This window comes from Lissotriton helveticus, chromosome 8 (assembly GCF_964261635.1).
Source record: "Lissotriton helveticus chromosome 8, aLisHel1.1, whole genome shotgun sequence".
NCBI classification, from domain to species: Eukaryota; Metazoa; Chordata; class Amphibia; order Caudata; family Salamandridae; genus Lissotriton; species Lissotriton helveticus.
The window spans coordinates 344,185,967-344,198,852 of record NC_136069.1 but is presented as its reverse complement, the minus strand read 5'-3'; the positions used below and the strand labels follow the sequence as shown (position 1 = coordinate 344,198,852).

General features: G+C 45.7%; 1 protein-coding gene across 2 annotated transcripts in view; it reads right to left on the bottom strand.

Moving 5' to 3' along the window:
* PAN3 (poly(A) specific ribonuclease subunit PAN3) overlaps positions 1-12,886 on the bottom strand; it is a 1,108,727-nt gene that overhangs the window by 249,191 nt on the left and 846,650 nt on the right. The window lies entirely within an intron of this gene.

Here is a 12,886-nt window from a genome sequence, read left to right as displayed (position 1 = left end):
TTAATGTTTCTACCAGACAGTATGTATTTGTGGTAAATGTGAACAATAAGGAAAGCTATTTAAAATAGTTGTACCAATATTGCTGAAAACATTTGAAAAAGTGCTGTAAAGATGCACACAGAAGCAGCATCAACAGTTGCGCGAGTTTCAAAGAAATATGCCACATGAAAATGGAGAAGCTACTATGGATCTTGAAGAAGGATCCTTCATTTCATAGTTAGCAACGCTCTAACGCTTCAAAATAGATTCCCAAAAAGCTTCAGAATCAAAGACTAGACAGGAGCAGTTATGTTCTTAAAAGAATAGATATCAGTGCTTTCTGAGTTGGCACTAATTTAACAGCGCCTTCACAACTGGTTCACGTAATTTATTAAAAATGTGAAAGGAAAAAGATCCTTCAGTTGAATAAGGGACCTATGATTCTGACTCAACTGAACCTGTTGAAGTATAGCAATGCATTCAGCAGAACTCCCAGATTGAGGCTGGAGTGGACTGTCCTGAAAAGACAGCTTCCGTACTTTAGAGGCCTGGGAAAACATTACAACTCTCAAAACATAGGTCTGCTTCAAAGCATCCCCAGCATGCTGACATTATCACATGATACAAGGATGATTATAGAAGTGCACAGTAAAAAAAATTCTGGTGTGCTGCAGGCTAGGGCTCACACAGCCTTGCAAACTTATTACTGCTGAATTATAAACAACAAATGTGCTACATATCCGTCGCCAACAACTTACTGGTCAAATATCCTTTGGATTTGCATAACGATGACAATAGCTCATTGATCCACCAGAGGTTAATGACATTACAAACATACATGTTTTCTACTCATAATTACATATATGAAAAATAAAACTGCTACAAAAAGCTGCTCATTCAAGGCCCCCATCACACGCCGTGGAAACTGATGATCTCATCAACACAACAGAAATGTTATGGATATTTGAAACTTGGCTAACAAAATGTTTCTGTGCTCTATGACATTGTACTACCTGGTTTTCTTATTCCATGACCATACCTTTTTGGAAGGCAAAACTCCCTTAAAAGTTGAATCCCACACAGATCTCACTTTAGTACTTTGTACATAGGGGGTGACATGAGATCATTTTAGTAGCTGTACTTGTGTAGGTACGATTTCATTAGGATTTCAATGTAGTTATTAAATCAATAATGGAATTTACCTGAAATTGTTGCTATTTTTTTTAAATTAAAAAATATTTTTTATTTCTTCCCATTAAAGATAGCATGAATAGTAATTGTGATCTGGACAACAAAAATTCACAAATTCTAGGTACAACCATCCATCCCAACCCTTATTTTGTCCTATGGCAATACAAATTCCAAACCCACATTTTGCCTGTGCAGTAAAGTTTCAAAAATGTTGCAAATTTACTTAGAATCAGGATTGCTAATTTTGCAAATCGTGGTTTTCGAATATGTAGTTGTAGCAAATCTGCCTCTTCTGCATGATCACACCAGAGCTTTGGTCTTTTTCTGGGCCCTATTTTCGCTGGCTCTAGGACTGTGCACTTAACCACTGCTTAATATTACTTCAGTGCATGTTTTTCGCTATAAATCATTTGCTCTACATTGAAAATCTGACTGGCCAATTTTGCTTCCCTATACATTAAGTGCACCTATGGCATGGAAAGTTGAATTTCATATGTGAGCTGCAGAGTTATTCAAACCACCCACATGCATGACTAACATAGGTTTGTCAGGGGCACTGTGTTCTGGTGAGTCTGCAGTTTAAATGCACTGCAGTGACACCACAAAAAATGCCTTTTCCAGGTAGAAAAAGCAATTGTTTATCTGTTCATGTCCTCCCTAAAGTGTGCCTTGTAAGGCGACAGGGCAGGGTGCTAATATATAAAAAGATGGTGCTCTAAATGTTGGTGTTTGTGTGCCCTCACAGTGAAATAAATGTCAAAATCTATCTCACTAGGTAGACCTTTCTCTATTAAGCCTAGGTAGGATTAAAACCTCTGCTACGGGGAGAGCTAGAAAAATTATTCAAAGTTATTTACTGCTTATTTCTTACATTTTGGTGAATCAGCTTTTTTATAACTTAAGCAGAAAAATAACTTTGTAAAAATGAATTTTTAGCTGCCTCAAGTAGAACTGGTTTAAAACCAGTTCTGCCACTTAATTCTGCAGAGTTTTAAATCACATTATTGTCTGGGAGAGTTCACACCACTGACTCACGTCAAAGGCCTGCCTCTGGGTTCTAGAAAGATCCACGAGTGTCAACTGGCCTCCACTCCCATCTCAGTTGGCCTGAATTTACGCCTAGGTTCCAGTCCATCACTTCTTTCTAAGCTTTTTTTGCTTCAAATCTTTAAAAATTCATACCCCCCATTCTCCTTATCCTGTTCTAATGATTTTGGTGTCATTCCGCTCACTAATGTGTTCTACATGTGTCTGGGAATTTTACTGTGTTGTAATCTTTTCTTTAGAAATTATGGGTACTACTTGAACCTAGCACATACTTCACAATGGATTGTTTGCTATTTGTGCCTTACCAATCAGGGGTTATGCAGAGATTCTCCCATTAATGTGTTTTGATCTAACCAGAGTGTGTTTATTATGGAGGTAGAGGTACCCCTTTCCCAATTCAGAATACATTTCTAACAGTCATACACTATATAATACTATTTTCATCTTTGATCAAAAGTCTAGGCTCAAACTCTAGTATGTCAAAATCATCAATACATTCCAATGTACAAGATCATGACTGCAAACAAAATAACATTCTTACACAGTTGTGCCAATGTTTTGTGTGCACAACGTTGTACTGGTGTTCATTATACCATTAAAAGCACATAAATGTCATTGACATAAAGCCACCAAGAGGTATTTATACCACAATCAAGGCTTGCCAAGTGCAAATTGACCATCTTGCAGTATCCTTACCATTTCAGAATGTGATCCTTTAGCCCAATCTTTTGACTTCGCCGTAAAAGAGAGGTTTCAAATAATAGTAAAAAAATGCCCTTCAGATTCTTGTGGTTAATCTTAAAACATAGGAAATTAGATTCAAATACTTGCTATCACTTACTATTTGGACACATTTTCCGTCCTATCTCCTTTCACATACGATTTACATCAAACAAGAGAAAAAAGTTGCCAGTCTGGAACAATTCCACAAAATAACTGACAAATGATTGATTACTCCCTTTGCAGACAACTTCCTCTGTAAACTACATACAATGAAGTGTACAACATCTATTTTATAGCATGCAATCACTGTATGGTTAGCATGATGGGACAACTGACCATGTGTACATCTAATGTCCTATGATTCCCAAATTCATATTTATGAAAAAAAAAAAGATTTGCAAAGCTGCTTCAAATTAAAATGGAAAATAACTGCAATGAGTAAAGCTAGAAAAACCATAGAAATAGACAACTTTATCAGCAAGCAAAACAATTCTTCAAAAGAGAAATCAACATGCCAGTTATCAGTCTCTGGTAAGAGGTGCAGAAGTGGCCACTTGGAAGATGTGGTGTGTGTACTATAGCTTTAAGGTGTGCTGCATGAACATCTCTCCTTCCGAAAGAAGAAGAGGTTTAGAGGAGGCTGTAATTTGTCTTCCGTCAACTTCTTGGTAACTGCCTCACTAGCTTTTTCTGGCCCATCGAAAAATATACTCACCTTCAGTAATGATCTTTCTGGAGTGTACTTCTATCTACCTGCAGATTCCCAACCTTTTGAATATCCTAGACATCAGACTGGATAAAGAAACGTTTGCAATAGCCCTTTGATTTTGTTAGGTGGTACTGGTCCTGTAATGACACAAATGCCAAAGTGATGTGACTTGAGCCATAAAGTGCCCCCCCAGCAGACAGGCGTCATATTCCCATCTCTTTATACTATGCCAATGAGGCATGCAGGATGATATCAATTCTCATAAGGTTAAGTACAACTAAGTTGGAACCTTATTAATAATTATTATTATTAGGAGAGCATCTATTGGGATGGAAAAGTCCTCTGAATGGTAAGAAACGTGTAACCCAGCCCTGAGCACCCAACTGTACTGTTGTCTGAATCTCTAATGTTGATTTTTTGTCATAGGCGAACACAGATCAAGCGTGTGAGCCATGACTTAGGCTTGTCTCACGGATTGCAGCCTTGTTGGACCAGGAGGTGCACCCAAAGCACTACCCTCACACTGGTAAAAGGCTACTGCTTTCACCAAGAATTAAGCAACACAAGTGCAGTATTGGCAGCATACCGTGTACTTATCAATACTAGTGAACAGGTCCTTTTTACCCTGCGTCACTGGAGTGAGCCTAGCAGGCTCACTCACCTTTTTTAAAAGTTCCGCTGCTGTGTGCTTAACTCATCCTTGGCCTTCATCAGGTAGATGTGGAGTGCTGCGCAGCAGAGGAGAAGTGAGGCTGCGCTGGATGTATGAGTCCTTGGGAAGGGTACAGTACAGGGATAGAACAGTACTGTGCGGTGTATGCAGGGCCACTGGAATTAGGCGGCACTGGAGGGCCAAATTATGCAGCAGGGCTGACTAAATAAATTGGCAACAAAAGGGAAATTATGCATCATTTTTTCTAATAGGATTAGTTTATTATTTTGTCATTTTTGTACTTAACACTATCTGGGCACATGTTTCTCCCCATTAGTACCAGTTTAACACCCAAACATAGCAATAAGCAACAGAAATGTGACCAGTCAACCTTTGCACAGGATCTTCTACTGCGCTGCAAAATGTTTTTAGTAACTGTTTGAGCTAGAAACTATTTTTTTGTTACAATCTGCAGATTATGCAACGGATGATGAAGCACAAGTTACTACTTGTGTAACAATATATCTGTAAGAGACATTAGTTAGTGATAGATTCCTTACCTTAGAATATCCCCAGGCGTCAGACTGGATCCGCATATTTTTGCGTAGCAGTACCCTTGCGCGTCGGTAGGCGTCGTCTGCGGCTCCGCGTCTGTCGTCGGCGCCATGATGACGTCGTCGGAGTACTTAGACGCCGCCTCCACGTGCTGACGTCTGTTCTTAGACACAGCTTTTCCGCGTCAGAAGCGCTGAGCCATGTTAAAAACCAACACTGGTGCCATTGAAACTAGGGCCCTGAAAGGGGATAACGCTAACCCTAGATATCGGTTCGCAGAACGGGGAGGATGGGTGGGTCGGTAAGGAATCTATCACTATCTAATGTCTCTTACAGATATATCGTTACACAAGTAGTAACTTGTGCATCTGAAAGAGACACGTTAGTGATAGATTCCTTACCTTAGAATAGATACCCCAGCAATACCAACCCCGGTGGTGGGTCTGCGAACCAATAATTACACCAGAAAGTCCTGGAGGAGAGAACGGCCAAAGAAGCCATCCCTCCGGACTTGGCTGTCGAGGCAGTAGTGTCTTGCAAACGTGTGCAGCGAGGTCCACGTAGCTGCCTGACAGATGTCTTGTAAGGGCAATCCCCGGCCCAGGGCAGTTGTAGTCGCCGTGGCTCGGGTGGAATGAGCCCGCTATCCAACAGGGGGCTCCTTTTTAGCCAAGGAGTAACATGCCTGGATACACAAGATGATCCACCGGGAGATGGTCCTCTTGAGCACCGCTTTCCCCTTCTTAGCGCCCACGTAACCAACAAAGAGTTGGTCATCCACCCGGAACTGGCGTGTGCCATCCAAATAGAATGAGAGCGCACGTTTTGGGTCCAGACGGTGGAGCCGCTCTTCCTCTTTAGAGGGATGCGGTGGCAGAAAGAAGGTTGGCAAGGTGATAGACTGCCCGATGTGGAAGGCCGTGACAACCTTGGGCAGGAAAGATGGCTTAGTACGCAACACAACCTTGTCTGGATGGACAGAAAGGAAAGGAGGAGTACAAGAAAGGGCCTTGAGCTCACTCACTCTCCTGGCAGAGGTGATGGCAACCAGGAAAGCAGTCTTCAAAGTAAGAAGGCGGAGAGGACAGTTGTGAAGTGGCTCAAAGGGAGCGCACATCAGAAACGTAAGAACAAGGTTCAAGTCCCACTGAGGCATCACAAACGGAACAGGAGGAAATGTGTGTGTGATGCCCTTAAGAAAGCGATTTACAATAGGGGACTTGAACAAAGAAGGTTGATCAGGCAAGCCTTAGAAAGGCTGAAAGGGCAGAAAGGTAGCCCATGATAGTGCCCAGAGCAGAGCCCTGCTGGGCAAGAGAAAGAAGGAAGAGAAGAACCTCAGAGAGAGGGGCAGCAAGAGGATCCACAGCCTTTGCTGTGCACCATGCCACAAATCTGTTCCACCTGCAGGCGTATACCGACTTTGTGGAGGGACGGCTGGCTGCCAGAATGACGTTACAGACTTCAGGAGGCAGGTCAAATGGCCTCAACTGTCGCCGCTCAATCTCAAAGCATGGAGGTGGAGACTGGACAGGTTCGGGTGGAGGACCGTTGTGAGAAGTTGGCCTGATATATGATGCTCACTAGTTCTAGTGATCACCTTGTATCAGTCCAAACAACCCTTATGGTGATTGGCTGTAAGTCAACCTTATAGACCAGCTATCCTAATGGTAGCATGGACAAAGCAGCCTTAGGCTAAACTCTTTTGGCATGTGAAGCCAGCTGTTTTACCACAATATAACCCCTTGAATACCAGATGAAAGGACACCACACAGGTTGTTATGAAAATAAACAGTCTATTTATTAATAACAACACCTCTGAACTCTTTATGAGGTCAGAGGGCTAAGCACATGACAATCTCTTACGAAAAATACGACAAGTTGCACAAAATTACAATGGTGCCTTAGGGGCACGACAAACCATATACTAAGTAAGTGGAATGTGAAAGTCGATAAAGGAAATGGAGCTGTCCAGAGGCTGTAGGATCGATGGGACCACGCTACACTAACTTCAGGTAAGTAATAGGAGGCCCACGGAACGCGTGTGCAGAGTGTGAACTCACACGCGAGATGCGTAACAACGTCTATGGACAGTACAGTTCAAGTTTAAGTTGAGTACGGACAATCCTGACTGGATAGGACTAAAACGACTGTGGAACTGGACACTAGGACAGTTAAACTACCCTTGAGCACCGAAATGCTCTTGTTACCTCACCCACGGACGGCGGGTGCACAGGTGTCAAAGTGCGTCGGGTTCTCGCGTTGAAGTCTATGGAGCCTGAAAGAAGAGATGCTGCAGGCGACCAGGAGGAAGATGTCCGGTGCAATCCAAGGGTGGATTGGTGAAGGAGACCTGAAAGCAGAGGGGACAATGTTCACAGTCACTAGCCAGTGACTGGAGTGGAACCAGGAAGGAACCAGATGTCGACGTCGCGATCAGGTGAAGGGTGGACGCTTGACTCTGCAGCCACGTGGACCAGGAGGTGTCTTCGACGACCAGGATGGAGGCACGAGCTGTCCCACGCAGGCTCTCGCTGTCGGCGGTGTTGGATCCGGGATTGGAGGCAACAGGCCTTGGCAAAGGCAACCCACGCGGTGAGTGAAGAAAGCGTCTGGTGCGGACTAGGAGAGTCCGGGGTGCCCCTCTTTTGGAAGGGAGCAAGGGCCAATCTGGAGCAACCAGATCAGCAGTGAAAATTCAAAGGTTCGTCGTCTAGGAGGCCACTAGCCAGCCGGCAAGTGACCAGACAACGCGTCGAGCAGGAACCAAGCAGAAGGGCCCCACGCAGATCTCGTGGATGCTGGAGGGCTGAACTTCGGTGCAGGGGCTGCTCGGGGCTGGGGCTTCTCAGTCCCCAAAGCACTTGGTCGAGTTTACCTCGGGAGTCGTGCTGGAAGCGAAGTGCAGTTTCTTCCAAGATGGCCGGTCCCACGTGTCTCGTCGCACCCACGGGTCTCAGCTTTGCTGCAGATGTGAGTTGAGGTCGGAGAGGTCTGGGAATCCAGGTCTCGTCGGGCTCTGAAGTCTGGATCCTCGAGGGAAGACGACAAAGGGAAGCCGCTGGACGCTTGATGGTGCCTGCTTGTGCAGCGTGGACACTCCTTGCCCACAAGGGAGATTCTTCAGTCTTCAGTGGAGCAGAACGTCGAAGGCCAGAGTTTCTTCTTGTAGAATAGTCAGGATAATCTAATGTGGAATGGGACCAGCTCTTAGCTTTATTCTCCTAAAGGGGGCTGCACTACTGACTAGGTCCCTCCCCTGGGTGGGACCAGGAAGGGGGTGGTTACACCCCCTATCCTTTGTCCGGTTTCGCGCCAGAGCTGGGGCAGGGATGCCCCAGCAACTGGTTTGAACCGGTGTATGCACAGGGCACCTTGTGTGCCCCAGGCATGTCTCATTCCTTTCAGGCCTCCCTACCTCAATACACAAATTCCTGTCTGGGGTGGTGCTAGCACCTCCCAAGGCAGGAAACCCTTTGTCCAAGCCATCCTCGCTGGAAGGACTCCCAGCAGCAGGAGGTCAGACTTGTGTCTGTGGTGGCAGCATCCATTTTGTGATGCTGAGGCTCGAGTTAACTTTAGCCGGGGTTCACAGTTACATACATGTCGTGTCCCTCTAGAAGGGTGGAATGCTACCCCCATCGCCAGAATTGGCGAGGGGGTAGTATTCCAAATCGTATGACACCTTACTCGACATGTTTTGATAATGTTATACCAGAGTTAGCATTTAACCGCGAGGTTGATAATGCACTTAAGAGTATATGGTATAGCGTTATCATGGAACAGCTATTAGGACTTGGTTCCGCAAGCTGCAAACGGGCTCAGCTCATGCCAGAGCACCATCTCACATACTTCCAAGCACTCTGCCTTCAGGATTGTTAAGGCCTGCCATAGGAGTGACTGATAGGAGGATATGTGTCCATTTTGGGGTTAGATATAGGTATACTATATCTACAGCAAAGGGTGATTACACCACCTTGCCCCAGCTGTCATGCAGCCAGTTGTGTCAGATTTAGATGGCCAGCCAGGGGTGGCATAATACATGCTTCAGCCCCTGGTAGGCCCTGGGTACACCTATGCCCTGGATACCTAAGGTATACTGTACAGGGACTGATAAGATGGCCCAGTACCAATTGGTAAATGCACCTAAGGTACATGGTTGTCAATTTAGAGAGAGAACAGCTAGGCTGTGGGTCTGATTAGCAGGCCCACAGCCAGGGAAAGTCGTAAACCAGTGAAGCAAAAAAATCTGGGGTGACCATAGGATTGCAGACCCCACTCTCCTACATAACCCCCCCCCCCCAAACTTAGGGACATTAAACTAACCTTGACCAGGTGAGTCTTCCTGTTCTAAGTGGAAATACCTGGAGAGACCATCTGCATTGCCATGGTCAGTCCCTGGTCTGTGCTCCACTGTAAAGTCCATCCCCTGTTTATTTATTTATTTATTTATTTAATTTAATTTATATAGCGCGTTATAACCACCGGGGTCTCTAAGCGCTGATTGTCCAGATTACATAGTGAGATTTGGCATGTTACTTGATATTAGCAGTGCACCTAAAGGCTACTCCATGCTTGCTTAAACAAAACAGTTTTCAATTTTTTTCTGAAGGCTAGCAAATTGCATTCCTTCCTTAGTTCCGGGGCCAGTTTATTCCACAGAGCTGGGAGTGTATTGGAAAAAGCACGTCCCCCCACCGTAGCCAATTTAAAACGGGATTGAGATAGGAAGGTAGCATCCGACGAGCGCAAAGTCCTGCTCGGCGTGTAAGGGGATAGGCGAGATTTCAAATATTTTGGTGCCTTACCATACAATGCCTTGTGTACAATACACAATCCTTTGAATACCACCCTCTGCCGAATCGGGAGCCAATGTAGCTCCTGCATCAGAGGGGACGAATGGGCCGTCCTGGGTTTCTTGTAGATCAACCTGGCTGCGTCATTCAGAACCCCCTGTAACTTATCCAGCAGCCGCTGGGGTAGCCCTATATACAAGGAGTTTCCGTAGTCCAGCCTAGCCAGGATTGTGGCTGAAACCACATGTCTCAAAGTGGAGAATGAGAGTAGTGCTGAAATTTTTCTCAGTTGTCGCATCAGGCCAATACAGATACCCACAACCGTAGTGACTTGTTTTTCCATGGAGAGTTTCTCATCCACGTACAAGCCCAGACTTTTAACTGCGGTCGCCGGTTTTGGTGGCACACCCAGCTCCACCGGCCAGAATTTCTCGTTCCAGGGGTTGCCCGTGATGGAAATGGGCAACACTTCCGTCTTGTCCGGGTTAATTTTTAAGGAGTTTTTAGACATCCAGTTAACCGTGGCTTTAAGTATGTCCTGCAGCCTGGAAGACGCTCCTGGACCGTCATCCAGCCGGATGATTATCTGGGTGTCATCGGCGTAGTTATATACTAGGCAGTCCATCCTATGTAGGGAAATGGACCACCTAAGAAGTTTGGGGTTTTCACCCTTCATCTGATTTAGCTGTAAGAGGGGCTTATGGTCGGTCTGAATTCTGAAGTGAGTTCCAAACAAGTAGGGCCTCAACTTTTTCAGGGCCCAAACCACAGCAAAGGCCTCCCTCTCTATCGCTGACCAACGTTTCTCTCTAGGGGTCAGCCTTCTGCTTATAAAAGCAATGGGCTGGTCATGACCATCGATATTCAGTTGAGAAAGAACAGCTCCCACACCCAACTCAGATGCATCTGTTTGGACAATGAAGGTTTTGGAGTAGTCAGGACTCTTGAGAATAGGTGCAGTACACATGGCCTGCTTTAGGTCATCAAATGCCTTCTGACAGCTAACTGTCCACTGAACTTTCTTTGGCATTTTCTTGCTTGTCAGGTCATTAAGTGGTGTCACAATGGACCCATCATTTTTGACAAACTTCCTATAGTAACCAGACAGGCCCAAGAAAGCTCTGACCTGTGTCTGGGTGGTTGGAGGAGCCCAGTCCTTTATGGCCTGTATCTTGCTCTCCAATGGTTGAACCTGACCTCCCCCTACAAGGTGGCCCAGGTACACAACCTGACTCTGCCCTATCTGGCACTTAGTAGCCTTGATAGTGAGGCCTGCCTTTTGCAGGGCATCCAAAACGTTCCTCAGGTGGATCAGGTGATCCTCCCAGGTGGAGCTAAAGACAGCAATACCATCTAGATATGCTGCACAAAAGTCATCCAACCCAGTGAGAACTTGGTTCACCAACCTTTGAAAAGTGGCAGGTGCATTTTTCAAACCAAAGGGCATCACCACAAATTGGTAATGACCTCCTGGGGTAGAAAATGCTGTCTTGGCCTTGGCATCCTCAGCTAACCTGATCTGCCAATAACCAGCTGTTAGGTCAAATGTACTTAAGAAAGTTGCAGAAGCCAACTTATCTATCAGTTCATCTGCCCTAGGTATTGGATGGGCATCTGTCTTAGTGACAGCATTGAGACCCCTGTAGTCTACACATAACCTCATCTCTCTCTTACCATCTTGGGTGTGAGGTTTTGGCACTAGAACTACAGGACTAGCCCAAGGGCTCTCTGAGGGTTCAATGACTCCCAATTCCAACATCTTTTGTACTTCTTTCTTTATGCAGTCCCTGACGTGGTCAGGTTGCCTGTAGATTTTACTCTTTATAGGCAGACTGTCTCCAGTGTCCACCTCATGTGTGCACCAGTTTGTCTGACTGGGGGTCAGAGAAACATTTGCCTGAAGGATTGAAGAACCTGTTTACAATCCTCTTGTTGATGAGCAGAGAGGCTGTCAGAAAAGACTACACCATCTACTGACCCATCATCAGGGTTCTGAGTGAGCAGGTCTGGGAGAGGGTCACTCTCTTCCTCCTGCCCCTCATCTGTGGCCAAGAGCAAGCCCATGTCCTCCCTGTTGACAAATGCTTTGAGCCTATTCACATGAAGTACTCTGTGAGGGCTCCTGGGAGTTCCCATGTCCACCACGTAGGTGACTTCTCCCTTTTGCTCAATGATGGTATGGGGTCCAGACCATTTGTCTTGGAGAGCTGCTGGGGCCACTGGCTCCAACACCCACACCTTCTGTCCTGCATGATACACAGTTAGGACAGCCTTTTGGTCATGCCAAGCTTTTTGAAGTTCTTGGCTGGCTTCAAGGTTTTTAGATGCCTTCTCCATGTACTCTGCCATCCTGGAGCGGAGACCAAGTACATAGTCCACTATGTCAAGCTTAGGCTTTTTGAGAGGTAACTCCCATCCTTCCTTCACAAGACATAGGGGTCCTCTTACAGGATGTCCAAACAAAAGCTCAAAAGGGCTGTAACCAACCCCCTTCGGTGGGACCTCTCTGTAAGCAAACAGAAGGCAGGGTAAAAGGATGTCCCATCTTCGCCTAAGCTTTTCAGGTAACCCTTTTATCATCCCTTTGAGGGTCTTGTTGAATCTCTCAACAAGCCCATTGCACTGTGGGTGATAGGGTGTGGTGAATTTATAATTGACACCACATTCCTTCCACACTGCAGTCAAGTATCCTGACATGAAGTTTGCACCTCTATCAGAGACAACCTCCTTAGGAAACCCCACTCTGGAGAAAACTCCAAGCAGGGCCCTGGCCACAACAGGAGCTGTAGTGGTCCTAAGGGGAATAGCTTCTGGATACCTAGTGGCATGATCCACTACCACCAGTATAAATCTGTGCCCAGATGCTGTTGGGGGGTCCATTGGTCCAAGAATGTCAATCCCACTCTTTCAAAGGGAACCCCCACCACAGGTAGTGGTATAAGGGGGGCCTTTGTTGTGCCACCTGATTTGCCACTGGCTTGGCAGGTGACACATGAGCGACCAAACTCTTTTGTGTCTTCAGACATATGAGGCCAGTGAAAATGTGGGGCAAGTCTGTCCCAAGTCTTGTTCTGGCCTAAGTGACCTGCAAGGGGAATTTCATGGGCTAAGGTGAGAAGGAAACCTCTAAGAGACAAGGGGATGACCAGCCTCCTGGTAGCACCAGGTTTGGGGTCTCTTGCCTCAGAGTATAGGAGTCCATCATCCCAATATACATTATGGGCACCTGTAGCA